Source organism: Protomyctophum bolini, assembly GCF_963924005.1.
Source record: "Protomyctophum bolini genome assembly, chromosome: 5".
NCBI classification, from domain to species: Eukaryota; Metazoa; Chordata; class Actinopteri; order Myctophiformes; family Myctophidae; genus Protomyctophum; species Protomyctophum bolini.
Genome location: NC_137866.1, coordinates 39,258,765 through 39,285,757, shown reverse-complemented (window position 1 = coordinate 39,285,757; position 26,993 = coordinate 39,258,765). Strand labels below are relative to the sequence as shown.

General features: G+C 44.5%; 1 protein-coding gene across 1 annotated transcript in view; it reads right to left on the bottom strand.

Annotated features, from left to right (window-relative positions):
• The window catches only part of iqsec2b (IQ motif and Sec7 domain ArfGEF 2b), a 60,307-nt gene extending 33,615 nt beyond the window's left edge, over positions 1-26,692 (bottom strand). Inside the window, 1 exon segment of the mRNA XM_080764347.1 lies at positions 26,600-26,692. The gene's annotated coding sequence lies outside the window, so the exon portion shown is untranslated.
• Between the last annotated feature and the right edge of the window lie 301 nt (positions 26,693-26,993).

Sequence of the window (26,993 nt, the reverse complement as noted above, 5' to 3'; positions counted from 1 at the left end):
CAGTAAGACGCACAAACGCGGGAAGCGAACGCAGCTGAGACCCTGCAGATCATGTCTGTATGTCTGTCTGTCTGTCTGTCTGTGTGTGTGTCTGTCCCGCTGTTACTGTATATGTGGACCTGGCCCCTTTTGTGCCCATATATGGAGCTGAGTGATTTCTGATGCAACACACTCCATATTTCGACGTATAGCGGGACAGACATATAGTATATGTGGACCTGGCCCCTTTTGTGCCCATATATGGAGCTGAGTGATTGCTGATGCAACACACTCCATATTTGGACGTATAGCGGGACAGACACACAGACAGACAGACAGACACACAGACAGACATGATCTGCTAGGTCTCATAGTAAGTGCTCACTGCATTCGCAATCACTGCGGTCCCAATCAGTATCTGACAGGCAGTTATACACATTAATGCAATGTTGTTGTTTTCTGTGTTTGTTTGTGTGTGTGATTGAAAATAAATACATTTGGGATGAATTTAACATGTGTACAACATTCCAGTGTGGCTGAAGCAACTCAACCCACAGGCTACATACTGTAACTCATCATCAATTACTCATTCTCATTACACATGTGAAACAAAAATGATACAGAGCTACAGAGCTTTAATATGATCAGGAGTCAGGACCTCTTGGGGTCTCAACTAATGCTCAATATATACTTTGCCGTACGATGGACATTGTCGCACAGCGCCGCGTGGTAAACTTGAGTTGTGGGTGTGCGTTCAGCACCAAACACCGTCGTACCATGGAGCATACATTTACAGTAAGCATTGGAACGCACAGTCACAGTGTGTGGAGCTAATCCAACATAATAATGGTGACAGAACTGTGTGCACAAACAACAAAGTGACAACTGAGCTCATGCAAGTAGACATAACTCAACCCTCCATCCCATAATAATATCACAATGTGATCGTTAGGAGCAGATAACATTGATGGATTCTGACAGCCGGAAAAACAGAAAACACCCCAGAGTCAATCTCACATTGAAATTAATTAAATGTGAATTAGTGGCGAGACCACATGATACACGGATGAATAAATGAGGACAATATAACTTTAACAGGGAGAGAGGAATATGCATGCGTCTCATCCAGTGAAATTTGACCCATCTTGCTGTATTTCACACAGAGAGGTGTAAAGTATGAAACTTCAGTCAAAATAACACAAACATACTCCCACTCAATTTTACAATAATGTACGTATAGATTATGCTTGGCAATGAAACACTGGCACATTTTTTCTTTACCAAGTCAACTAAAGTACAAGGATGCCGCTTGCCTAAAAGAGCCGAACAGCCCATCACAGTGCGACACGTTTACACTCCACACCAAAATGAAGAAGATGTATGGAGTGATGATGTTTCCTCTCCCAGTAAAGTTTGATCATTCATCTCTCCATCACAGGAAGACGTACTGTACGTACTGTACGAGGGAGGTCCTCGTTAGTTCATCGAGAGGACGGGCTGCTGCAAGCTGACGCTGCAGGGCAACAGAACTGATGGGCCAACTCATCCCCCTCATCCTCCTCTCTTGGAAAATAACAGGGACGAGTATGGAGACAGGAAGACAGAGACGAACGAGTATGGAGACAGAAAGACAGAGACGAGAATGAAGACAGAAAGACAGAGACGAGTATGGAGACAGAAAGACAGAAAGAAGATAAATGGACAAAGACAAAAGCAGTGAGGAACAAGTGTGAGATATTACGTGAGAAGAAAACAGAGAAAGAGTAAAGACCTGACATCTGGAGACCCGAAAAGCATGCAGAGACAGAGCAGTATTCTTACAACTAGAGAACGGAACGATATAAGTTGGAAATGCGTGTCTCACTCACACAGAGAGCTTGTGGAATTAATAACATGCCGTGGCCAGTAGGTGGCAGTATTGGGGCATCAACTGTCTTGCACTGATGCAGGTGTCACAGGACATGAGAACATGGCTGATGGAGATCATAGGTGAAAATTCACCGGATGAATTTTTGTACTCTCAAGTAAAGTGTTATCTCCATTATAAAATGACTCATGCACCTCCGGTGAAGTGGTCTCTTTCCCTATTCAAAGCTGTCACATTTACAAGCATCAGGATACTACACAATTATAATATATTATATAATTTATGCTGCATGCTGAAAACGATCCAATGTGAGCCTTGCAGGTGTAGAAATCCGAGCTTGTACGAATGGAACCAAATGGATGCTCACATTGCTCACAGGTCTATGGGTCGGGGGGCTTGGTATAGACCAGTGGTTCCCAGGCATGCGAGGACAGGTGTTCTGTTCTTCCAGGTGACAAAACCGTGACATGCGAGGACAGGTGATCTTTCCAGGTGACATGCAAGGGGACGCTGGAGTGGATTCAAAGTGATGCTGTTGGTAAAGCTCCTTGGGTTGTATTTCTACCTGGACACGATAAAGTCCAAATATTGTCAATGATCTTCATAAGTTTTAGTATATAAATAAATGCAAACTAAGTGGACTTAGACTGGTTGAGGCATGTTACCACAGGCTCTATAATACCTGACAGCGATTCCTGGGTTCGATTCCCGGTCTGGGCGGACCTTTACTGTATGTCACTGCAGGACTCTCTCCCTGTTCCCCGTCTTTCTACACTGTAAGTAACTAACTATAAACCCCCCCCCCCCCTTTGTTGAGGGCTCATATGCCCAGCTTTGTGTGTTTGTGTGTGTACCACATTTGAGATCTATGATGATGTATGACTATAAGAGTGCCCCTCACTTCACACATTGAAGATGTTATTTTAAAGTATGATTTTGGGACGGATTAACCAACATGCGGACACCCACATATCGAAGCAACTGATTATCGGCAATATTTGGACTTGTACTATCGCAGCCAGGTACTGTAGATATAGTATACTGTATAAGTCACGGTTCTACCAAAGCTACATTACTTTGTTTTTTAGGGGGTAGTGTTGGTGGTGGAAGGATGGGAGAGCGGGGGTTCATGTTAGGAGGTTCTTATTTTCCAGGCCTCCTTACCTGTCGTCCCCCTGTAAGCTTTGTTCAGCGGAGGGGCAGCAGTACTGATGGAGGCTGCTGAAGCTGTGAATGGTCAGACTGGAGGGGAGAAGCGTGGCAAAGGCTGCACCGCGCCCCCTGGTGGGGGTGGTGGGAGCCGACACAGGCTGCCGCAAAACTGAAGATGGCCTGACACCGACAGACCAGAGAGGACGGACGGAAATACAGACAGACAGACAGACAGACAGACAGAGAAAGCAGAGAACAGAAAGATGCAAAACAACTGAGATGAAAGCAGAAAGAAGAAGCAACATGAGGCAGCAGCACGTTGACAGAATAGTCAAGAATGAAAAGAATGAAACACACAACACAGAGTAAAATGTAGATATGTGTCAATTTATACACTGTGGCCTGCAGAGGATTTAAATATGAATTTACACTCCATCGCACAAGCCAGCGTCGTTAAGCTTGTGATCAATTCTTGTCAGTGAGCGACACATTGTACTATGAAGTATAAATTAGGCTTAACTCTCTGGGTCCTAGAAAACGGAGGAGTGCTGCTTTGACGATCAACTCCACCTCTGAGTGTGTCAGCTCAGCTGACATCTTTTGATCCACATTTAATGACTCAGAGAGGGAGAGTCGAGGAGACAGGCGACTCAACCTAGAGAAACTCATGCATGCATAGTCAAACACAGTCTGAACACAAATGTAGACAAAGTCATTAAACAAGGCAGAGAAAGAGAGACTGAGACACACGTAGGAAGAGAAATGTTATACCCAATTCCCACCAAAATGTGTGTGTAGGCTATGTGGGAAATCCTAAAGCTAAAAATAGCCTGATTGACTCCTTTGCCAGGCAGTATACGAGTACGTCTTTCTGTTGTTGTTGTTGTTTTTTCTTTTTCTGGTGTGTCACGTTTAACGTCACAAATGTACTACATCACTGGCTCTAAAACAGTTTCCAAAGATAAAGATAAAGATCCCAAGTGACACTATTCAGGATGGAAGATGTTATATAAACCATCATAAAAAATAAAGAACCGAACCAGTTCTAGAGCTTTTGGTGGAAAAGAGGCCTGAGGGTCCTGCCCATAGGAAGCGACGAAGCGTCCCCTGGGGTCTGGGTTGCCACACGTTTACTTTTCCTCTGCAAATATTTAAGATCTAGATATTTGCCTTCCAGTAATGCTGACAGGGAGAGGAGGCTGCAGATGGGATTCCCTTAGCAACTAGTTGAGGGGTTGACCTTTTCATGCGCCTGGCTGTGACACTGGACACGTGGCTATTATCTGTCTCTTGACAGGGGCCTGGTAAGGTGTGCTGGGGCATGGGCAGGCACGCCTGGCTGCAGCCACTCCACCATCGGCAGTCTTCCCTATAGACAAATTCAGAAACGGGTCTCATGGTCGCAGCTTACGTATTTCCTGTAGGCAGAGCCGACATAGCTGCGGGGTAAACCTGCACGTCTTCTACTACAGTGAATGGTGAATCAGAGTGACTGATGTTAGACTGCCTCAAACGTTATAGTGTGGTACGAGGCATCAAAAGAAAGATTTTTGTGCTAAAATAGATTGAGAAAATGATGGGGTTCAAATTGTCCCGACCCCCACCCCGTTTCTGAGGGGGGTAATCTATTTGGGACCTCCCAGAACAGTATGCCAGCCAGTTAATATCTGATTTTCATAATATTAGATTGTTTTGTATGTTTTATGATTTCTTAAACTTTTAAAGTGTCCAGAAGAATCTTTACTGACTTTTGGTAGGGGTGTTTCCTCACCTTGGACCTCCCGGACTGACCCCTGTGCCTATAAGTTCTGCTCCTGTTCCAGTAAAACCAAATACGGTAAATACACTGGAGTTTAGCGTTAATCACTTCACTAATCAATGACATGATGTATTTGTTTTTGCCCTGAAGTAGGGCAATTGAAAGGCAGAGAGTTGACAAAAGTTAGCTTTTTTCTAAAAAACTATTTGTTTGACGTTGTGATGTCAGAACAGTCCAGCTCCATGTGGAGCCCGGGCAGGGGCATTGTCCAGAGCCCAGTCATCAACTGACTGAGAGAAAACGCTAATGTTAATGCTGCTGAATTAGTTAGATTTCCACTAGAAGCAGACTGTATCATATATGAGTGACTGACTGTTGCAAACGATACAGAGACACCTCCCTAACAATAACGCAGAGACAGCTTGTTTATTTTTGGACCACAACGCTTATAGTAGATGATATTAAGATCACCCCATGTTATTCTCCATAGAGAAATTACTTCCGCGAACCAGGGGAATCGTCGGGATGAGCGAGTTACGTCAGGACTTCGGTGCTCTATTACACCTCGGTAAAACGGAATCCATCCTCTTTGGGTCCAACCATTCCCTGAGTAGGACAAATGTAGATGATTTTAAGGTCTGTGTCGATGACATACCGGTAGTCATATCTAGCAAAGTAGAGGTCACATATCTAGGATGTATCCTTGACAATAAACTGACAGGAGATAGCATGGCATCAAGGGCGATCAAAAGAATAAATCAAAGGACAAGATTCTTGGGCAGAATCTCCACCTTTATTAACCAAAGGGCCCTTAGGACCTTAGCTGGAGCCCTCATACTGCCCATTTTTGACTATGCTTGTACGTCCTGGTTCCCTAACACCTCAATGGCACAGAAAACCAAGCTTCAAACTTCTCAAAACAAACTAATCCGACTTCTTCTTCACCTAGGGCCCATGACACACCTATATGCGGAGCATTTTGACAGCATAGGCTGGCTCAGGGTGGAAGATAGAGTCAAGCAATTAAAGATGGGCCTGACTTTCAAAATTGTAAATGCAACTTTACCCTCCATGCCCTCAGTACCCACTTATTACTTGTCTAATTACTTTAAAAAAGTGAGCAACACCCACAGCCATAAAACTAGAGGGAGCGTGAACAACGATCTGGTGCCAACCATTTATAAAACAAATATGGGCAAATTCACCTTCCAAAGCACTGCTACCCAGGTGTGGAATGCCCTCCCCTCATCGCTCAAAACAAACAAATTACTGGCTAATTCCTTCAAGACAGGCCTAAAATTCACCTGTCAGCAAGTCAAACGGAGGTGATCGCATCATGAAAAGGGTTGAAAACCACTATTGAAAACTATATTGTGTCCAAGATAAAGTCACCTCAGGAGCCTGACAGTCAAATACATTGTTCAAACGAATTGAGAAACCTGTGAACATTCCCACCTCAGAAGATCACACTTCTTGAGAAAGCATGGTGTTTCTTTCTTTCTGTCGACGTCATCTCGGCAGGTTAGCTTGAACAATTTCCAATTGAGATGTCTGCTCTTACACCTTCACTGAGACAGAGGGAACTAGCAGGGTTCAGGAGATGACTCATGAAAGTAAATTGGGCATCACACTGTGATGATGTGGAGTGTTCATACGATTCTCAATTTATCCGAACCCTTACTGTGACTGTAATAGGTATTTCAAGTGACCGAATTTGACTGGTCAAATTATTCAAGCTTGCAGTGGTGGACATAGTACTGTACATTTTTGGAGTACACTCGGTCTCCAGAATGTGAAACCAGACGTTTTGAGTACCCTAAGCTTTTATGTTAGAAATGTTGAGTATGGGTCCCCAGCTTTTAGAAACTGCCGGATGCTAACTTGCATATTTTGGGCAATTTTCATAATTAGCATAATAAGCTGGGGTACCATTAACATCCAATATAAGGCAACATTTTCAAAATTTCATTATACTTTAAGTAGCATGTGATGGGTCAAACTAGGGTTTTTCAATGATTCTGAATCCATTCCAAGCATAAGTTTTGCACAAAAAACACTCCTTGGGCTACATTTTAGCCGAATGAGTGTGCCCAACATAATGCAAGTTGGCATCTGGCAGTTTCTAAATGCTCAACATTTCTAACATAAAACTTTAGGGTACTCAAAATGTCCGGGTTCACAATGGGGTTCTATGGGGTTCTATCAGACTTATAGCATGTTATGTAGACAGCACTAGAATTGCATTGTATATAGTCATAGCACGCCATAGTACATATGTATAGCATAGTAGTATATATGTAAAGTTTATACGTATAAATTTCATTATATAGATATTCCACTGTTACTTTCTTAGCTTACGCATGTTTCATGATGAATGTTTTTATGTGATGTATTCCCATGCTTTTGTTCTTGCTTAATGTAAGTCGCTCTGGATTAAGAGCGTCTGCTAAATGCCTAAATTGTAAATTGTAAATTGTAAATTGTAATGGGCTGTCAAGTAGACTAACAGGAGCAGAGCGATTAATGTAATGAGTAGGCTACTGAGATGAGTCCGGGGGTCCCGGGTGAAGAAAGACCCAAGCCAAAATTCAGAAAAGATTATTCTGGCTACTTTAAAAGTGTAAGAAATCAACTAAAACCTACAAAACAACACTAATATTATGAAAATCTGACATTAATTGTCTGGCATACTATAAAGGGATGGGGGTCGGGAAAACTTTAACCCCATCATTTTCTGACAGTTTGGTCCAAACTGCAAAGAAATCCTACGGAAGTACACCTCGTACCACACTATTACTCTTTTACCTGCTTTTTACTAACACTAACATTACAAAGATGCCCAGAACATCGGGATGAGCCTGTGTAGTTTATGGCTGCTCCAACAGTAGTGGCAACATAAAAAAAAAGGAATGTCAAAATATATCCACCACGGTGGCTGAGACCAAAGCAATAGAGTAATGGTTGAGACGAAGCAGTGAAAGGTCCTGAAAGATACATAACGTCAGTCTTACCCAATACCCAATATTTCTGTTTTATGAACACAAGGCTGCTGTACTTTATACCTCATACTAAGCATTTAAAGTATGAGGTATAAAGTAAAGCAGCCTTGTGTTCAGGCTTGGTTGCTGCTGTTTACTCTGTTAGAGGAGATAATGATGATGTCATATGCTGCTTTTAATTTGCCATATGCCCAAGGATTTTGGTAGCGATGAGGAAACCATGTCCACCTTTTTGTAGTATCTCTGTAGTGATCGATCAATGCCCTCTGTTCCTTGATCGATCAGGCCATAAGGCCGAGAGGAGATATCACAACATATTCTGGGTCTAATTTTCCATCCACACGTGGTTGCCATGGTTCTGCTTGTTCGAGGGTCTCTCTGCAGCCCAGCAGCCTCTGCTGGGCTGCTGGGAGTTGCCGTCTAAGGTACAGCTGGAGACGGTCCATATCACATTGGAGATCTCTCTCATCTGGTATGAGCACACCTTTGGTTGTTGGTTGAAACCCAGTTCAAAGGACGGTGAAGTATTGTAGAACAGTGCATGTGAATCAATCAGCAGTGAATTCAGGTTGTGGGATGAGACCACTGTCGATGCTCGGATGAGCAAATAAGTAAGACACTTGAACGGCTAAAAAATTGCCTATGTAAATGCTGGGAGTGTGCTGAATTTATTTTGCATATAGAGATGTGTGGTAAAAGTGTGGTTCGGTCGGAGAAAGAGTTGGGATAAACGGCCATGTGCGTATGTACCCCTGTCTATTAGGGTAGCAGGATACTGTAACTATGTCTGTGATACAAAAGAAGCAGTTGTGTTAACCTCAATGATGGCATGACTCTGATGGAGAGCTGTGTAGCCAGCCTGTAGCCAGCCTGTGAAGACAGCAGTCTATGACTCAGCCCCATCAGAGACTCATTGAGAGACAATTTCAAAAATCCAATATAAAAAAATCATCGGAATTGCTTGTAAATGAGCCTGAGATCCAGAAGACATTGCGACCATAGGTCGCAGATTACTATGAAAACCTGCAAAACCTGTCAGTCCGTCAGGCCACCATATACGGCCGTCAGTCCGTCACGCCTCGCTCCATATATGGCCGTCTCCATATATGAAGATCACGACATTGACCTCAACAAACCCTGTATCTATTTTAACATTTGTTAAGTTGGTCACGTGCCAAAAGCGGTGGACAGAAACTGGTCGACAGAAACTGCTGTTGCCCCACAGGGGCAGAAACAAGGCCTTTTAACCAGGCTACTTACACACACTACAACTCGCTTACAATTCGCAAACCTGGCAACACTGCTCTGTGTTCTCATAGGCCCACCAGGCCCGCCCCCACACTACCTTTCACACTCTCACAATCAGCCATCTTGCTTTTTAGGGCTCTCGCAGGATAACAGACAGAAGGAAGGGGAGAAATTATTGGCTCACTATTTTGCTTATCACTTCTAAATCCCTGTATTTACAAAATAAAACACTCAGCGAATCCCTTAGTTAAATCAACATTGTTCATTGTCACTACTTGGATTGTGCCGAAATATTTACATTACACGTATAGCTTTTGCTATTTTCGCCTGCCAGCCAATGCCGACTACACACGCCTGCACACACACACACACACACACACACACACACAGGAATGGCTATACGGCGGCGAGACAGCAGTGCAGAGTTATAATTTTCAGTTTCATTAAATAACTGTCTTTCTCAGCGTGCGCACGTGCGCACACAACATTATTCAAGTGAAATGCGTAACGCCAATATTGGGCTCAACTACGTTCACTTAATGGGGCCAGTCCTTCACAGTGACACACGCGTTAGATGAACCACGCGACCGGGATGGTTTCTACCCCTCAATGTCGTGCATTTGCTGCGCCCTTCTAATGCTGCGCCACGCCTACTCTATACTGGTCCATGCGACTCGAACAGCGTCAGCAGCAGGCTAGCAGCAGCTCCGAGCCTCCGTCAGAAAGGCTGCCCACACCACTGCACAGCCCCACACCCAAATGAATCGAATGAATGAATAAGGCGCTTATATCGCTTTTGCTCAGTGGATGGGACATTTACATTAATAGCAATCGGATGGACGCGTGGATAACGGCATGGTTGTGTGCAATCGGGAAAGCTTCCATAATCCATATAGCTTCCATGCTAGCTGCTTCAGACACAGGGGAGGGGAGGGAGAAATAGTGCGAAATAGCGCTTATGCAACAATTACCCTTAAAACAAACACCTCAACTCGATGTCATTGTGAATAAGAATTTCGAGCGAAAAAAAGTGTGCGTGTGTGTGTGTGTGTGTGTGGGGGGGGGGGGGGGTGTGTGTGTCGCGTCGCCCTCCAGCTGCAATTGCGAGTGTGCGCTGTGTGCAGGGCACACTACTGAGTTTAAAAACACAGCTGAAACATGAAGTGGAGTCTGTCCAACGACGTCGAGTCTGTGGGGGCTATATGAAGAATTAAATAGCCCCTTTTAGCCCCCATGAGGATTTTCGTGGACATTTTATATTAACATTACAGATTTTCTGGGAATTATTGACACTCTGTGACTCTGTCACAGACTGCATACTAGCGTATTTACACATGCTCTGGAATTCCGCCGGCTGTTCAGAGGTGTTAAAAGTACTCAAATGCTAATCGGGTTTCTTTTGTTTTCACCTAGCCAGGTATTATATGCCTACAGTACAGTGCCCATAGGCGGCGGGTGTGTAAGGCAGCAACACTGACACTTTCAGCGGAGTGACTCGAGAAAAGACCCATATCGTCCAAAATAGGCTAATCAGTCGTTGTCTGTGTATAGGCTAATTCATTGGTAAAAGTATGCTAAATAACTCAATTTTAGACCATTTGGGAAATAAATAAATCCGCGGCGGAAAGTACAATGTGCATGCACACAATATGTAAATAAATAAATGTATTTTCTTGCATAAACACAAAGAGCTGTTTCCATAACTGCACAAATTATTGCACATAACATGAGTAGCTGTTATAATAACATAATAACATAACATGAGTAGCTCTTTGCCTGCCTGCCTGTCTGTCTGTCCATGAGTAGTTATTTGTCTGTCTGTCAATGAGTAGCTGTCTTACTGTCTGCCTGTCTATGAGTAGCTGTCTGCCTGCCTGTCTATGAGTAGCTGTCTGCCTGCCTGCCTGTCTGTCCAATTGTCCATGAGTAGCTGTCTGTCTGCCTGTCTGAGTAGCTGTCTGCCTGCCTGCCTAATTGTCCATGAGTAGCTGTCTGTCTGCCTGTCTATGAGTAGCTGTCTGCCTGCCTGCCTGCCTAATTGTCCATGAGTAGCTGTCTGTCTGCCTGTCTATGAGTAGCTGTCTGCCTTCCTGCCTGTCCAATTGTCCATGAGTAGCTGTCTGTCTGTCTATGAGTAGCTGTCTGCCTGCCTGCCTGTCCAATTGTCCATGAGTAGCTGTCTGTCTGTCTATGAGTAGCTGTCTGCCTTCCTGCCTGTCCAATTGTCCATGAGTAGCTGTCTGTCTGTCTATGAGTAGCTGTCTGCCTTCATGCCTGCCTGTCCAATTGTCCATGAGTAGCTGTCTGTCTGCCTGTCTATGAGTAGCTGTCTGCCTGCCTGCCTGTCCAATTCTCCATGAGTAGCTGTCTGTCTGCCTGTCTATGAGTAGCTGTCTGCCTGCCTGCCTGTCCAATTCTCCATGAGTAGCTGTCTGTCTGCCTGTCTATGAGTAGCTGTCTGCCTGCCTGTCCAATTCTCCATGAGTAGCTGTCTGTCTGCCTGTCTATGAGTAGCTGTCTGACTGCCTGCCTGTCCAATTATCCATGAGTAGCTGTCTGTCTGCCTGTCTATGAGTAGCTGTCTGCCTGCCTGCCAGCCAGCAAGTTGGTTAACAGAAAATAAATTGTTATGGCTGAGTAAAATAAAATACAATAAACACAATTTGCCTGAAAATAGATTACCCAGCTATGACCTTTTTCATGAAAAAAATGTAGTAGTGATATGGCTGACTGAGTAAAATAAAACAATCTACCTGAAAATAGATAGCTATAAGTGAAGAACTATTAATGGCAGCTGGGTTTCATCATTCAAATAAAATAGAATTCTGTCCGTTTAGCTATAAAATTATGTCAGGGAATAGGGATACACAGTATATGTCTTTCATTTGCATTGCATCTCCCCCCCCCCCCCCGCCCCAAACTTTTATTTTCGTTCGAGTAATAGTACAACTCTAATAGTATTACTTATAATAATGTAATTAAAGATAACTTCATTCAGATTTATTTATTTTTATTTCATTTTCCAGATTTTTTTTTCCTTTTTTTTAAGATTTTCATTGGTGGGCCAGTCATAATGGTCCCGCGGGCCTGATGTGGCCCGCGGGCCTGAGGTTGAGTATCACTGCTGTAGCCTACCCAAAGTACCAGTGAAAACATCAACTTATTTTTTTCCACCGCTGTGGGGGGGGGGCCTGCGGGGAGGCGGGGCTGCGGGTAGCCCCCATGAGGATCATCAGAACTATTCGGTTCTGAGTCTGTCAACTCCCGCAATTTCCTTCTTCCCATATTGCGCTGCAACGACACTAGGATTTCGCCCCCCGAAGGGGGGCGAAATTCTAGTAGACATACATGGAGAAGACTGGATCATCACCTAGATCTGCATATATGGCACCGGGCAGCAACTCTACATCTGACCTCAAACCTCAAACCCATGGATCTCCATATATGAGCCGACCTGTTCTGACATTCCATATGTTGATCCTTCCATACCCCGTCCTTCCTCTTCGATGTCTCCCTTTTGACTGATACCTGTCACTTTAAACTCTAGATGGGCCGCTCCAAAGTTATTAGTGCAGCCGCGCCCGGCAGCTGGCAAAAACTAGAGTTCTCAACACGCCCGAAAATGAAGGCCCGGCCCTACCTGGGCCCTCATCAAAGCCTGTACACTCAAGCCACTGTCCCCGCTGCCACCCTTAGATCTCTATATATGGAGCTGACCTGTTCTGACATTCCATACGCAATACGTTGATCTGACCTCATCAAAGCCTGTACACTCAAGACATGCTCCATATATGGCCAGTACAGAATTCATTCCATAATGTTGATCTGACCCCCATGCCAAAGCACCAGCGCTCGCCCAGAGTCTGCCGTCACTCAGGCGGATGCGTGGATGCGACCTCGCTCTTTAGGTCGCTTCTCGCCCTCAGGGTGTCTTACTGGTATAGTTTAGATTCGAGATGTTGTGTATAGTTTTTCATTGCACCCCAAAGGTAGCGAGAGTTTGTCAGTTGATATTGTTTGATCCACATTTAATGACAGAGTGGGAGAGCCGAGGCGATACGATAAGACAACCCACCAAAACTCATGCATAGTCAAACAGATCGAGCCTGAATTCAAAAGTAGACAAGTCAGATCAAATGTTGAAAAGTGTTTCAATTAATAACTGGTAACTGAGCATTACCACTGTGTATCCTGATGCTTGCAGAGGGAGAGAGAGAGAGAGAGAGAGAGAGAGAGCACTTATCTTCAATAGTGGCGCATGAGTCACAATATAATGGATATAAATGTCCTCAAAATGCATTGCACCTGCATCAGCGCATGACATTTTGATACCCCAGTATTGGGCCAATACTGCCACCTACAGCTGCAGTGTGCACAAGAAAGTTGGGCGTGATCGGTCCAGTGGTTTGTGAGATTAGCTCCAGGCAGACAGACAGACAGAGACCCGCTTATAGACGGCTACCCCGTCCAGAGCCATGCCATAAAACAAGGAATAAAATAAACTTTTGACTATTGACGAGTCATTTGTTCGGGGAATGAATGCAGACTGCAATCTTTAACATTAAAGACAGAAGTCGGATATGAGCGTGTGTCAGTAGGTGTTAGGTGTTGTTTTTTTGTCTAACAATTCCCGTCACTGTAATGCATTACTTAATCTACTGTTTCTCAATATCGGGTCCGGGGCCTACCAGGGGTCCAAATGGAGAGTATAAGTGAGTAGGCCTGGCCTATACAATGGAACCACATGGGTTCCACAGAACCCACCCAAACGTGCGTCCTGCCCACCCAATCAAAAGTTATGGGCAATAACCTTTGATTGGAGTTGCCCCACTATAATTTCATCTGCCCACTCTGGTGAGGCAGGCTAAAACCGACCCTGTCCCTATCACCACCCATGGTGGCCATATCTACGGGGGTGTTTATGGGTTTATACGTATGTGTATAGTATACATAAAATAGGTATGAAATAGGTATGTGTATGTGTATACATAATGCATTAATTTAATACAAAATAAAACAACCAATCCATTGTCAAACACTACGGTATAGCAATCCCCATGGGAACTCAAATGTAAAATCAATCTCATGTAATACATGCACAACATATGCATTCAACACAAAAGGCCTCTCCACCTCACTCAACATCTGTTTATCATGGCTTCTCTGCCACGTGGGGCTGAACAGCGGTTCAGATTAGCATGTTGGAAATGACAGGTCTGTCATTGCGGCCAGCTGCTGTCAAGGACACTGTGTCCCTGTCACTTAGGTGTGGAGGAGACACACTGAGGAGTGTGGAGAGAGAGGACGAGATAGAGGGATGAGGAGACACTGAGGAGTGTGGAGAGAGGGGACGAGATAGAGGGATGAAGAGACACTGAGGAGTGTGGAGAGAGGGGACGAGATAGAGGGATGAAGAGACACTGAGGAGTGTGGAGAGAGGGGACGAGATAGAGGGATGAAGAGACACTGAGGAGTGTGGAGAGAGGGGACGAGATAAGAGGGATGAAGAGACACTGAGGAGTGTGGAGAGAGAGGACGAGATAGAGGGATGAAGAGACACTGAGGAGTGTGGAGAGAGAGGACGAGATAGAGGGATGAGGAGACACTGAGGAGTGTGGAGAGAGAGGACGAGATAGAGGGATGAAGAGACACTGAGGAGTGTGGAGAGAGAGGACGAGATAGAGGGATGAGGAGACACTGAGGAGTGTGGAGAGAGAGGACGAGATAGAGGGATGAGGAGACACTGAGGAGTGTGGAGAGAGAGGACGAGATAGAGGGATGAGGAGACACTGAGGAGTGTGGAGAGAGAGGACGAGATAGAGGGATGAAGAGACACTGAGGAGTGTGGAGAGAGGAAGATACAGCATAGAGAGGGATAAACGGCAGATAGACGGTAATGAGTTACTCACTGATTTACTTAAAGCAGATGTTATAGAAGTTTCTAATGACACTACAACTACATCTAGCAGCTGTTTTAATGGAGTTCCCACTGAAGACAAGCAACTGATTCGTTAGCCGCTCTACAGTACTCCTCAGTGTTCATTTAACCGAAAGGAACCCTTTTTTTTACTCCTTGTTCCCTTTGTACTCTCTTTGGAATTCATGAAGGACCCTGAAGAAGGCTGTTTTCGAAACAGCCACTGAGTAAAGGCTTTTTCTCCACTTCATTGTATTGTGTACTTTTTATAGACATGAAGTTTATGATACAGATTCCGATGATTCCGGTGGAATTCACTGATCCTGGCTTCAATATTGTGGATATTAAATCTCGACAAACAGAAAGACCATGTGACCTGGCCTACAAGGGTTTCCAAAATCTACATCTACACAGTGACAGCACACATAAAAACACGTAATAATGAACCTAATAATGAACATCAGCTTCAGAGGAAGATGTGCTGGTCGTGGAGAAATCCAGATGCTAATATTACGTAACGCTAAGCCGTGCTCATTCAGTCTGTGTGTGGTGGTTTTGTGAGTCGTATGTTTTATTTTAGCAGCAGCTAATGCATCCCGCTATAGGCGAGAGAGAAGAGAGCCATTCACAGTGACAAGACTCCAGGAACTTATTTCTGCTTCACGAGCACGAGTGCCTGAGTCCCTGAATACCCTAGTACACACACACACACACACACACACACACACACACACACACACACACACACACACACACACACACACACACACACACACACACACACACACACACACACACACACACACACACACACACACACACACACACACACACACACACACACACACACACACACACACACACACTCCATAGAGAAACAAAACTCACATGCTACCCACACACTGCTGGTATATCTCTCCTCCTCCTCCTCCTCCCCCCTCTACTCCCCCCCCCCACTCTCTCTCTCTCTCTCTCTCTTTCTCACCCTCTGACTCACACACACTCTCTCTGTACAGAATAATACACGTTGTGAAACTAAGTGCACTGGTGGAAAGGGTCAAACCATACGGGGTCTTAAGGCCGATCAACAGCAGAGAGTACAGAAAGTGGAGGCTGAAATAGAAAATAATTAATAAATATAATGTAATTGCATTGAGAGGATGAGTGAGCTGGTGGGTATTTAAAGCTGGAGTGTGGCAGAGAGAGGAGTGGGAGGAGAGAGAGAGAGAGGCAGCAGGGTAGAACGTGGAGGAGGGCAAGGGTGAAAATAATGTACAGAAGAGGAAGAGAGGAATGAGAGGAGATGATGGAGAGAATAGAATGGAAATAGGATGTGGAGAGGGGTGGAGGAGATGATGGAGAGAATAGAATGGAAATAGGATGTGGAGAGGGGTGGAGGAGATGATGGAGAGAGTAGAATGGAAATAGGATGTGGAGAGGGGTGGAGGAGATGATGGAGAGAATAGAATGGAAATAGGATGTGGAGAGGGGTGGAGGTGGTAATAACACATCACAGAACACACACGGCTCTATACTGTATATGCTGTACAAGCCGGTTGCTATTATCATACTGTGTACATTCTCAACTTGTTGTAGCTGTTATTGTACCTTCCTTGTAAATAATATTATATGTTATTGGTACAAACTGTGGAGCATGATGTCACAACGACATGCGTGTTACTGCAAATACTTGCGAGAGAGTGACTAATGAAATCTCTTTGAATCTTCAAATGTCTTCCTTCGCCTCGTGGAGGAATGGGGGTGGCAGTGAGTGGGTGGAGTCTATCTATAGCAGAAACACGCATCACCTGCAATGCTACATTGCATCTTAAACTCACATCAAACCACCTGTATCATGCATGGACTGTAAAAAATATGTTTCATGACACAGAGCAACTTCCATTGCCTCCTATTGGCCAGAGAGAGCACTGTAGATGATCTATTAGGGCAAAAAAAGAGAAAAAAGAGAGAGAAAAAAAAATATATATATATTTCCTGTAAAACTGGTATGACCATGAAGCCAGTTCTGATACTGGTAACGAGTAAACCTTTCATACCACCTCCAGTTTGTGAGCCCCGGTCCGGTCCCCCACTACCCCAAAAGAGTGTCGGATAACCCCACACATGCTGCGCTGTAGCCTAAAGTCAAGTGTTTTCATACACCCCCCATGCACCTCACTCCTCTCTGCTTCCCACTTGGAGCTCCAGTCTCCTGCTGCTTGGCAACAGTGTGGACTGACTGTGAGGGGGCGTTCGTTCGCCGAGCGCGGAGCGCCAGGCGAAAACGGTGACGAGGAGGTGCACAGCTACCACTCAGCTCCATCTACGCAACACCAACACCTGCTATGATTGATGTGTAGGCTGGTGGTGTGTCTGTGTGTGTGTGCACACGTTTGCCTGTGTGTGCATGCATGTGTGTCTAACCATGTGGGTTTCCAGATTTAGCCATGATTCATCCAAGAAAAAGTAAAAAAAAAAGTAAATGGCTTTATTTAAAAGAGTTGAAGGACAGAACCAGGAGGACTCATTCCATAAGGTGACAACTGTGTCGCCTTATGTTCAGTCTCAAGTAAATGTCACCAGGCCACTCTTGAGGTCCTTCTGAAGAGGAACCTGTCACCTGTCGTCAGGTTTCGGTCTCTGCATCACTCACTCCATCCTGTCTTTCACCTGCATGTCGTTCTCTCTCCCCAACCCTCTAGTCTCTTCTCTTGCTCTCTCTCCGTTCTACGTCTCTCGCCCACATAGTACAGTTCCCACGGTAACCAGTATTACTATTCTGCTACGTGGAGCATGCACACAAGTGTTTGACTAACATGCCCCATTCAAACTGCCACCTATTGTATGTGCATGTAAGGAACAGCGATGGATAAAGTCACCAGAATATTCCCGGTGACAAACAGCTACTTTATATGGCTCTGCAAGTACAAGAACGTGTGCCTGAAAAACCTGGTGCTGTGTTTAGCGTTGGGATCCATTCCTTTGTGTATTAACAACTCTTTCTTAATGGTCTGATTCCTTAACAACTCCTTCTTAATGGTCTGATTTCCTTAAATGTTCCCCTTTAATGATTCCTATAGCCAGGGTTTCCAATAGACCCTTACAGGTCTGTAACTACTCTCTCAGAGTCAGAGCTATGGTCGTCCTTGAAGAACCGCTGGCTGGCTGTAATTGTACAGCAGACGTGAAGTCCACATACATCTCCGACAGTGTGATAAAAAGGTTCCGGAAACGGTTCCAAATGTGATTATTATTTCACGTGGATTTGTTCCAAATACGTTTATATAGCTGGGTCTCAGATAAGGCTCTCATAACCTAATTTGGGACCCGGTTGTGTGGTACTGAGCCTAGGAACACAGAACTCTGAAGTTATTCATTCAAAAAGTTGTTTCTAATATAATGCAAATAGCTCCAGCAGCTCCACAGGCTCACATTGTGATAAACGTCCTTGGGTTTCTTGAAAGGCGCTATATAAATTCAAGTTATTATAAATAAATAAAAACATCACAGGAATGAAATGTCCTGAGGTACCCTTCAGTAGAGAGATGTCTGATGTCACTGTGGAAGTGCTTCAGTGCTGAATTCAATGTGTGAAACATGTGAAACATGTGAAAAACTATCCTCCGCCAGGCACCACGTATACGGCCACACTTATGAGTCATCACGATATCTTCTGCAGAATTCTCGCCAGAGATTTGGTGTAGAGGGACAAAAGGAGGAGTATAGCCCACCCCCGAGGGAGGTTGGTCAATGAAGTGTATAAGGTTTTAAGTGGCACTGATGCATGAAGTGACAGCACGCTTTCACAAACCTTCCCCGCGCCACGCAGCCCGTGCTAATAACACTCCCCAAGTGCTAATTTGGCTCTAATTTAGTGCGCCTGTTGTTCAGCCATGATTGCGTTCCACACGCAGCTGCCAAATTAACAAAGCAAATGACAAGTGGTGTTGGTGTTATTCCAAACGAGACAAGCCGGGCAGAGGTGAAGAGCGTCTATTTAACTATCTATTGAACTGTCTATTGAAGCCTAGCATCCCAATTCTGGGGCTGGGGATCCACAAGCTCACAATGCATAAGCGCAACATGAATAGTTCGCCTATTTTCAGAAAGGAGATTTGGTGTAGGGGCAAAATGTAGGGGACTCCAGTCAATGAAGTACAGTATGAGTGGCTGGATTTCAACACGGGGTCCGGGGACCACCAGGGGTAAACATTGATCCTAACGAGTCTGTAACTCTGGGAGTGTACAAATTCACTATAACTCCGTGTGGGGGTCCCCGGGGGGTCCCTGGAACTTCCAGACCCACAGGAACGCACCCAGGGTGGCGGGCCGGTTCCGGCGAAACACCCCGCGTCCGAACCGGTCGAGAAATTACAGAGTAGAGTCCCCGGGGGGGGGGTCCCTCTACTGCAGTGGCTGTGGTTCCCAAACTTTTTCATCTCAAGGACCCCCAAATTGACACTAATTAGCCCCGCGGACCCCCATTTGAAAAGATATGCCAGGGACCCCCATAAGAGAAGATTTTTACGTCTCTAGCAGTGATTCTCAACCAGTTTAATTTCAAGGACCCCCAGTTTGACATGCATTAGTCTACGGACCCCGATTTAATGGCATTTCTATCTCTGGGACCCACAATTTATATTGTAAAATCAATGCTAATTTAACTCTGAGAGTGTACAAATGGAACCAAATGGACCCATTAGTACTGAAACTGTGGGCCCATGATGGGACCTGGCAGGTGGGTTGGGGGTGGGGGTGTTGGTGGTAACATATTGGAGCTACCCTCTGGGAACGTTTCACAGTTTCCACAGCAACCATAACTTTCACAATTTTCAAAGAAGCCTGGGCCATGGATGTTTCTCTGACTCCTACAGTGAAAATAAAAACACAACATCACCTTTAAAGTGGATAAAACACTATTCAGCCAAAGCGTCAGGTCCTCAAGAAGTGTGAAAGATTAGAACTCTATTGTACACTACAACGACAAATATGCCTTTAACTTCACTCAGAAAATGTTGTGAATACTATTAGGATGGAAATCTCCAACCTCTCCTTTGGTGGCTATGTGGCTTATGGATATGATGGGGTTTACAATTAGAGGTTCAATAGAAAGGTTCTTCTCTGGCTGGCAGCCATTTATCACCTATTTAGAAAATCTGAGAGTACTTCCGACGGACTAACTTAGTTAATATTGGGTTATTTATTTTACTTTTTATAAATGATTGCCTGAATTGTCAATAAAGGTGTATATAATTGATAGGGGGTGTTATATGACAACATTACAATTCAATTATTACTAGCATAACTTGTGATCATCTCTTGTACTTGGATAACATATATTATTATTTATTTTTACTGTCTTTGTAATTCTCGTTTCATTTTCTTATGTCCCATTGTTTATACTCAATTTTGGACTGTTTTTTTTAATTTGTTAATATTGTCTTGAAAGAAAAGAGTTTGACTCAAAACTGACTCAGTTTGAATCAAACTTTCTACTAATAAAAACATATTTAAAAAAAAAGAAAATGTTTTGACATGATAAAATAATCAATACTAGCTGAGAGAGTGACCAAATCAATATAGCCACAGTATTCACAGTGGAAGTAAGACTCTTATAAGAGTACTCTTAAGAACGCAATAGATGAGTCTTGAGTGCATGCCATCCAGTTTTGAATGGCTGTTGTCTACATTATTACATCAAAGAAAGAATTCTCCTTCATTAGCTGTTGAGTAGATCTTGTCCATCTTCCATCTGCTACATCTTCATCCACTTGTATTATATGTTTCATTCGTCATCAATAGCGGCTGACCCATTTGTATGGGTTATTCTCTACTGATGGTTCTTGAAACACATATACAAGCTTGTGCTCTAACCGCTCTTATTATGTAAACACTTTCACCATGCCAGCCTGCCTACACCACTCTTCTCACAAAGATGCCTCCATGCCAGGGAGCCTTGCACAGAACACACTGAAATATCTACTTTGATACCAATACTTTTGTACTTTTACTCAAGAAAATTCTACATTTCAGTAGTGATACTTTTACATAAGTAAAACATGTGAGTACTTTTCCCACCATGTCAACACAGACCGAGCAGAGCAGACCCAACGTTGACCCTCAGAGTCATGAGGTTAGCTCAGTGTCCTGACAAGTAAGAAAATAATAAGGCACGGGCAGCATACACAGACACGTTTCGGTGTCAAGCCCTAGCGAGTATCATACATAGCCTACCTACAGTATAGGTATGTCTACCTACAGGCATGAAATAGTAGTGCAGCCCTGGGATCCCCTGATCACATCACCCAAAACATGTTATTATGACAAACAACCCGTTTGGTATAGAGCATGTTTTCAGAAAGGTATTATTTTCGCACACTTATAATCTCTGGAGGGATGATTGCTCTGCTCTCTAAATTAATAAAATGACATAGCTGTTGATGACCGCTTTGCTAAAGTGTTGAGAATTGAGGTCCTTGACCGTGGCCTGCTATCAGCGTGGTGAGCATGCACAGAAATATATGCTGATGCCTATTGCCTAGTAGTACCATGCACGATTAGCCGCACGCACACACACACACACACACACACACACACACACACACACACACACACACACACACACACAAAACATCTCCTGGTGGAGATAATCGGCCGTCCATTCAGTGACAATCAGAAAGCAGAGCAGATTGTTCTTTTAGTCAGAATAAGCAGAAGATAAGGACGAAAGGCGTTGAGCAAAACCACTAAAGCAATTTTATTTCTGCATCTTGGTTGTCTCTCTGAGTCATATCTGCTGCAGTGGGAAGAGAGGGCACAGTAAGTGTGAAGGAGATGCAACACATTGTCCTCCACTGAAACAAAAGCTCATAAGCATCATTCTCCACATCATTCTGCCTAATTTAAGCTGTCATACAAGGGCGCCAAAATAACTGATCCGCAAGCTCACGGTGCGTTGCGTCAGCGACTCGTTGTGAGCTTGTAGATCATCTATTTCCGGTGCAAAGACACCGTCGTAACACAAAGTGTAAATCAGGCTTTAAATAAACACTCTCTGAATGTCTCCCTGCAGAACAACAGTGTGCTCAGTGTCCTCAGTGTGCAGAGATAGAGGTGGAGGACGGTGATGGAGATATACTATAGAGCAGCAGTTCTCTAAAAATAATATATTATTATTTTATTTTTTTCTAACTCATTTTTTGAGTGGTCCAACCACTCCAAGGAACAGCAATGTCCGTGTTCACCTATGTGTTCGTTCACCTATGTGTTCACCTATGTGACGTTAATGGGCACCAGTATGACTATGAGTACCAGTAGGGGCGCTGTTGTGCCAGAAACAGAGATAGAGAGAGATAGATAGTGCTGCACTGTTGCCTGCTAATGAGAGAGAGAGAGGGGGGGGGGGGGGGGGTCTTTTCACCTGACAGGGGGGAGTTTCCCCGGTTGGACTTTTGATTGACATCAAAGTTTGCAGGTGTGGTTTGAACAAAATGCCTCAAATCATGAACTCAGCATCATCCTAATATTGTGATAATATATCCTCTACCTACAACACAATACAGTTCCATCTACTTAAGTCGCTCCCAAACAATGCACGCCCACAACAAACATCCCTGACCTGAGACCTTTTTCTAGTTTTGATTATTTTTGTACACAAATCTTCTCTTCTGGTGGTCCCTGCCACAAACATTTTCAGAAGGGGATCCGTGGCCACATGCAATTTGGGTGGTCCTTGGCATGAAAAAGTTTGACAACCACTGTTCTACTGTACACGCAGGCACGCACGCGGACACACACATATACTGTACACACGCAGCAGTAATTATCACCCCTGGGCCAGTTTAATTACTCTCTCTGGTCACACTAATTAATCTCTCACCCTCCCCATTTCACATGTGGCGTGTACTTGCACGAACCTGCTTAGGCAGGCACATGCCATTGTCCGCACGCGCACATTTATCATCTTTATTTGTATTCACATTTTACAAGAAATTTCTTGAACACAAACAATAGTGGATGCGCAAACTTGAGAAAACTCTACAACAAGTGCTTCAGATACAGATCACGGGTACAGAAAGCATCGCCTTCTCCATATATGGCACACACACACACACACACACACACACACACACACACACACACACACACACACACACACACACACACACACACACACACACACACACACACACACACACACACACACACACACACACACACACACACACACACACACACACACACACAGTACAAAGCGGACGGGAGGATCTTGATGTACCAATGTTGACAGAGGAGAGGAAATGAGCTGCTTAGTTTTGATGATGTCACCATGTGCAGGTAGGGGACCCAGAATGTCTGACACAGGTCATGTAGCCTTTCTATTGTTTATGAATTAAAAAAAAACACACACACACACACACACACACACACACACACACACCAGACGCAACGACAACCACTCCTCTGTAGCCAAGACCCAAAAATAATTGTACAGAATGAAAGATGGCCCTTCCCCCCTCCCCAGGTCTCTCTCTCAACCCATTAACAGATGGTGGATCAGTGTGTGTTTCTCTTTTAGTGCAAAGCATGCTGGGACAGGGTCTCACTCCTTCCTTCTCTTTCTCTCCTCTCTCTCTGTCTGTCTCTCTCTCTCTCCTCTCTCTCAATTCAATTGGCTTGAGAAAACATACGTTTATATTGCCAAAGCAAAAGTGGATCAAAACTATAGAAAATGTGGAGCACAAGTCCCCACCAGGTCAGGTAGGTTATTGTGGGACAGCAAAGTTCGGAATTCGCCAGCCAGATCCAACTTGATCACTATAGAGATAATGTGTGCCGATTTGCGTGATGTTTGGACAAAATCTATAGGAGTAATATTAAAAGAATGTGTTTTGCAAAAACCTGCCTCCAGGTGGTGGTATAACAGGACAATGTGAAAAGGGTGGCCTGTCTTCCTCGGCCTAGTCGGAACATGCTTGCAATGTTTCACGGCAACTGGATGCTGCGTTTATGATTTAAGGCATTTTGTTCAAAACAAGCCACTGTTAGATGCTAATCTTAGCCAATCAGGATGGAATATGAAAATTCAGACAGATACAGTACGTGTTGATTACATGACTATAGAGATAATGGGTAATGCTTATAGAGACGATTTGCGTAATGTTAGGAGTAATCTTTAGGAGTAATTATAAAAATGTTAATAAAAGGCAATGTGAAAAATGCTCTCTCCCTCTATGCTTGCAAAGTTTCACGCTGATTGGGCCAACAGTGCCTTCACAGACAAACAAACGGACAGACAAACGCCACGCCTTAATTCGGCCTGGCAGAGACAGTTTCAATTTAGAGAAAACGTAAACTATCTTACGAAACCATAAGAATTGTGCATTTTCTGTGAGACATACTGTAGTTATACATCCATAGCTTGGGATAAACTCTTGAAAAGGTTGACAGCAGTATTTCAGCATTTCAAAACGATTTGTAGTCCTCTCTCTCGCTGTACTGTCTCCCACTGTCTCTCTCCTCACTTCTCTTTCGCTGTCTCTCTCTCAATTTCTCTTTCTCTATATAATCTAATCTGTCTGTAGATTGACAGGAGCATGGCCAATGTAAACACTGCTTTCTTGTTATCAGGGTAGGGGTTCCATCACTGACCCTAAGCTAATAATCACATGTACTGTACAATACAGCTGAATAGGAGGGGGGGGGGGGTGACTCACATCCAGGAAGGGACAACATGGGCCCACAGCGCCGCTGGCTGCCATTTATTAAATGTGACACTTGTGGTGACACGCTTGTCTGAGTCTGCATCTCAGAGAGTGGGTAAGCCACAGCTATACTGTTGGCAATTAACAGGGGAGAATCACCATGATCTACATTTGCACAATTCATCAACACATTTAACGCCCACATAAACACCTAATATGTGCTTGGATCTAGTGACTAACTCACCCCACGGGACGACAGCGGGGAAGCAGCGAGGCATCAGGTGGAAGAGAAACTCCAATCAATAAGGGATTTGGTCTCATCTGAATCAGTCACTGACTAATGGATTGTGAATTTGTGATCATAAGAAGGCAGACACATGGAAGGCATAATCCAGTAATGATAATTGCATACAAGAAACAATGGGTTATTATCTCTAAGAAAGAAACCACTCTATTTCAACTGCCAACATAAGCAGACTCTACACAGGCATGTGTGCCTTCTGTGTGTGTGTGTGTGTGTGTGTGTGTGTGTGTGTGTGTGTGTGTGTGTGTGTGTGTGTGTGTGTGTGTGTGTGTGTGTGTGTGTGTGTGTGTGTGTGTGTGTGTAGTGCGTGTGTGTGTGTAGTGCGTGTTTGTGTGAAGTGTGTGTTTGTGTGTAGTGTGTGTGTGTGTGGGTGTGTGTGTGTGTGTGTGTGTGTAGTGCGTGTGTGTTTAGTTAAAATAAAAACATATAACACTAACAGATTTGTTTGCCAAGGCATTGCTTCCAACACTGTGACCTGCAGATCAGCTTGTCAGCTTGTGTTTGGACCGGATGCGGTGGGTAGATGTTACAAAGAAGATATCTTCGCAGGTCTGAAAAGTTCAAGAAAGGCCAGAGGGGCCTTTCTGTGTATGCAATGAACCTACCTGTACCTACCAAGAGGTCTCACGACTCCTACACACCTTACAGTCCACTGAAGCCAGATGAAATGCAAATTAAATGACCCGCACTAATGAAATCATATGCCCACAATAACAACATGAATCCTAGTGTGTCTCTACTCTTGGCCAAACATTTGGCGAAATCTATAAGCTCACAACACGTTCGTGTTGAGATGCGTTGTGAGCTTGTAGATTGGCTATTTTCGGCAAAGATTGGTGTAGACTGGAGGACAAATTTTAATTTCCCTGAATGAAAGGGAAATGCGATTCGGGGGCTACAATACATCCGGGCTAGGATAACTAAGTGGTTACACAGAGCACACATATTATAAAAATGTATACATGGACTCTCTCTCCACACACACACACACACACACACACACACACACACACACACACACACACACACACACACACAAGCATCCCACGCACTCAATTAAACATTGCTCTGGTACAATGGAAACTTGTACAATGGAAACAGAAAGCTCTGGTACAAATGGAAATCTGATCAGGATTATCAGATTATCAAGTGAACGAAAGACCCTCTTTCTCCACTCCATTCACTCTCTTTCCCTCTCACCTCTCTCACCCTCTCTGTTATACACGCTAGAAGCATGCAGTGGTAAGGTAATACCACAGCTCTGAGCCTATACAGTGTCATAACGGAGGAATCAAATATTCCTTCCATTACAGAGAGGATTAACTCTGACCAGAGTCAGCTGAGCCAAAAAACTTATAAAAGAACATGCAGTAAACCACTTAAACCGTTCTTATTCTGATGGCAAACAAAAAAAGCTCACAACACGCTGAAGGAATGGGGAAAAGTAAGGGGCCTAGTATACAGTAAAGCCCTGGGGGACAAAGTATATTGGGTTTAAGTGGTTAAAAGCCAAGCCAGATATTACACTTCTGCACTATGGTCATTCATTACCACACTCTCCATCTGTATGAACCAGCAACATCATCATCATCATCACCACCACTGCCTGGTGTTCCCTATAGCTGACGACATGAAACACAGCAGGGGACCTGAGGTGACAGAGAACTTACTTTCTGCGTATGGTGGAGCTGCCGTGGCCATCTGTGCAGTCTGCATGCTCCAGCCTCTTGCGCTCCTGCTCGGTCGTGGAGGAACTGCAGGACTGGCCTCGGGTCAGCCTGGTGTGGGACCTCCGCTCTCTGCCAGGCCCTGGGGTCACCGCCGCAGGCCCTGCCACCGCTGCTGCTGCTGCTGCTGCTGCTGATGGTGATGGTGATGGTGATGGTGATGACGGCGACTGCGTCTTTGGAACTGCCGGCGCCGTCGGGGAACTGCCACTGCTACCGACACCGCCATGATGGATGGGCAGGGACAGAGGCTGGCCCGGGCTGTGGTTCTGCTCGGGGGTGTCAGCGGTCCTGTCCTGCCGCAGGTCCTGGTTCTCCTGGCTGACCCGGTTCAGCT